This window comes from Triticum aestivum, chromosome 5B, assembly GCF_018294505.1.
Source record: "Triticum aestivum cultivar Chinese Spring chromosome 5B, IWGSC CS RefSeq v2.1, whole genome shotgun sequence".
Lineage (NCBI taxonomy): Eukaryota > Viridiplantae > Streptophyta > Magnoliopsida > Poales > Poaceae > Triticum > Triticum aestivum.
The window spans coordinates 537,750,168-537,753,797 of record NC_057807.1 but is presented as its reverse complement, the minus strand read 5'-3'; the positions used below and the strand labels follow the sequence as shown (position 1 = coordinate 537,753,797).

At 43.3% G+C, this 3,630-nt stretch overlaps 1 pseudogene; it reads left to right on the top strand.

Moving 5' to 3' along the window:
* Positions 1-2,380: 2,380 nt before the first annotated feature.
* On the top strand, positions 2,381-3,125 carry LOC123114984 (uncharacterized; annotated as a pseudogene).
* The last annotated feature ends 505 nt before the right edge of the window (positions 3,126-3,630 follow it).

Sequence of the window (3,630 nt, the reverse complement as noted above, 5' to 3'; positions counted from 1 at the left end):
TTGGGAGGCAACCTAATTTTATTTTTGTACTTTACTTTTTATTCCTGTTTACTAGTAAATAATTCATATAGCCTCTGATTAGATGTGGTTTTATGTTTTAATTAGTGTTTGTGCCAAGTTAAACCTTTAGGATAGTTTACGGTGATAGTTGTGTTGATCGGGCTGAAAATCAGAAACTTTTGCACCCAGGAAAATAATTTTCAAAATTCACAGAAGCGTGATTTTGATCTGATTATTTTTTATCTGGATTGGTTCACAAAATTCCTCATGTCTTCATAATTTTTTAGAATTTTTGGAGTTACAGAAGTATTCGAGAGTTACGGATTGCTACAGACTGTTCTGTTTTTGACAGATTCTGTTTTCTGCGTGTTGTTTGCTTATTTTGATGAATCTATGGGTAGTATCGGGGGGTATGAACCATGGAAAAGTTTTAATATAGTAGATATTACACCAATATAAATAAATAATGAGTTTTTAACAGTACCTTAAAGTGGTGATTTATTTTCTTATACTAACGGAGCTCATGAGATTTTCTGTTGAGTTTTGTGTTGTGAAGTTTTCAAGTTTTGGGTAAGGATTTGATGGACTATGGAATAAGGAGTGGAAAGATCCTAAGCTTGGGGATTCTCAAGGCACCGCAAGGTAATATTCAAGGACAACCAAAATCCTAAGCTTGGGGATGCCCCGGAAGGCATCCCCTCTTTCGTCGTCATCTATCGGTAACTTTACTTGAGGCTATATTTTTATTCACCGCATGATATGTGTTTTGCTTGGAGCGTCTTGTATGATTTGAGTCTTTTCTTTTTAGTTTACCACAATCATCCTTGATGTACACACCTTTTGGGAGAGACACGCATGAATCGTGATTTATTAGAATACTCTATGTACTTGACTTATATGTTTTGAGCTAGGCAATATTGCTCTAGTACTTCACTTTTATCTTTTGAGAGAATGGCGGTGGCTTTATTTTATAGAAATTTATGAACTCTCTTTCTTCACTTATATTATTTTGAGAGTCTTTTAGAACAGCATGGTAATTTGCTTTGGTTATAAATTTAGTCCTAATATGATAGGCATCCAAGAGGGATATAATAAAAACTTTCATATAAAGTGCGTTGAATACTATGAGAAGTTTGATTCTTTATGATTGTTTTGAGATATGAAGATGGTGATATTAGAGTCATGTGAGTGGAGTAATTGTGAATTTGAGAAATACTTTTGTTGAGGTTTGTGAGTCCCGTAGCATGCACGTATGGTGAACCTTGTGTAATGAAGTTGGAGCATGAAGTATTTATTAATTGTCTTCCTTATGAGTGGCGGTCGGGGACGAGCGATGGTCTTTTCCTACCAATCTATCCCCCTAGGAGCATGCGTGTAGTACTTCGCTCGATGACTAATAGATTTTTGCAATAAGTATGTGAGTTCTTTTTGACTAATGTTGAGTCCATGGATTATACGCACTCTCACCCTTCCACCATTGCAAGCCTCTCTTGTGCCATGCAACTTTCACCGGTACCATACACCCACCATATACCTTTCTCAAAATAGCCACCATACCTACCTATTATGGCATTTCCATAGCCATTCCGAGATATATTGCCATGCAACTTTCCACCATTCCGTTTATTATGACACGCTTCATCATTATCATATTGCTTTGCATGATCATGTAGTTGACATAGTATTTGTGGCAAAGCCACCTTTCATAATTCTTTCATACATGTCACTTTTGATTCATTGCACATCCCAGTACACCGCCGGATGCATTCACATAGAGTCAAAAAAAATTCTAAGCATTGAGTTGTAATTTTTTGAGTTGTAAGTAAATGGAAGTGTGATGATCATCATTATTAGAGCATTGTCCCATGTGAGGAAATAAAAAAAGGCCATAAAAAAGAGAAAGCCAAACAAAAAATGAGAGAAAAAGAGAGAAGGGGCAATGTTACTATCCTTTTTCCACACTCACTACTAGAAATAGGAAATTTGCCATCAGCCAGCTCTTTGCCATCTGCCAGCTGATGGCAAAGAACGTCTTTGCCATCTGCTTATAAAAACAGATGGCAAAGAACTGATAGACGGCAAAGAACATGGTTGCCATCAGCCAATTCTTTGCCATCTGCTAGTGGATGGCAAATAATCTTTTCCATCTGCCAGCAGATGGCAAAGAGGTTGGCAAATCCTGTGGCCGTCAAGCGTGTAACGGCGTACCAGCCCCACCTCTTTGCCATCTGCCAGCAGACGGCAAAGATTCTTTGCCATTTGCTGGCAGATGGCAAAGAGATGGGGTTATTTTTTTCAGGTAAAAAAACTGTGGGGTTATCCCCTCCCTCTCTCCCCACCCATCCAGGTAAAAAAATGACTTTCGCATCTCATCCACACACCACCACCTACCTCCTCCCTCTCCGCCTCCTACCCCTTCCTCCCACCCCCATCCCCATCCCCTTTGCCTTCCCCCACCACCCTGACCTCCTCGACCTCTACCTCCCCGCCGACCCCTTCTTCGCACCGCCCCCATCCCCTCCCCGCACGCCTTCCTCCTGCACGACCTCACTGACCGCGTCGCCGCGCTCAAGCTCGCGGCCCGCGCGGCCACCCTGCAGCCGGCGAGCCGCAAGTACACCTACGCGGCCACGGAGCCCGGCGGCCGGAAGGTCAAGTGGACGGCAGAGGAGAAGCCGCGCGGCAGGGGCTGGGCACTCAAGTGCGAGGCGGAGCTCGCCTCCCCCAACGACGATAGATTCGACCGCAAGTGGAGGTGGGAGGCCAAGTCCAAGGGCGGCGCCGGAGGCAAGACCAAAACCAAGTGGGGCACCGAGATCAAGGGCAAAGGCTCGCTCGAGCCATGGTCGCATGCCTACACCTGGGAGGAGGACTTCACCGCCTCTGACGACGACGAGGATGAGCTGGAGGTCGAGGAGCGCAGGCCGGAGAAGCCCAAGAAGATCAAGGCCGCCGCCAAGGACAAGGAGGATGACAAGAAGAAGAAGAAGCCGGCGAGGACGTGCGTCCAGATCGAGGAGATCCCCGAGGACAACACCGCCGGCTGCGACGCCATCCGCAAGGTACGGTACTCAGCACAAAAGATGAGATTTTTGCGGGGGTTTGGATTCTGTGGCCCGATCTGAAATTCAGTTACTGCATACACTGGTTAACACTATTACTAGTGAGACAAAAAATAAATAAATGAAAGCACACAAGGATGATTACCATGCTATTTAGCTCAGCATCTGTCCAACATATTTATGCACTTGAGATGATCTCCATCAGAACCTGTTCGTCATTGCCATGGCTATGTTGTGAATTTGAAATTTACTTGCTAGTTAGTACAGTACATTGTTGGTTTGAGGATGGTCTATCAGGGTTGTGTACATAAGTATGATTTTCTAGCAGTGCTTTAGTGTCTGAAGGTATTGGTTAGCGATGCATTATAATTGAAAAAATAAATCAAAGCTCACTACAAAGATTAAGATGCTATTGAACATCTGTTCTTGTCACTGATGAGTGTGCATGTATATGTGCTCAACCAAGTATGTAGTTCCTGTTAACACATATTGCATGATCACTTTTTCAATAAATATGGTAGAATGGGTGCCAGCACTCCTCAGTATGGAGATAAATACTATCATATTG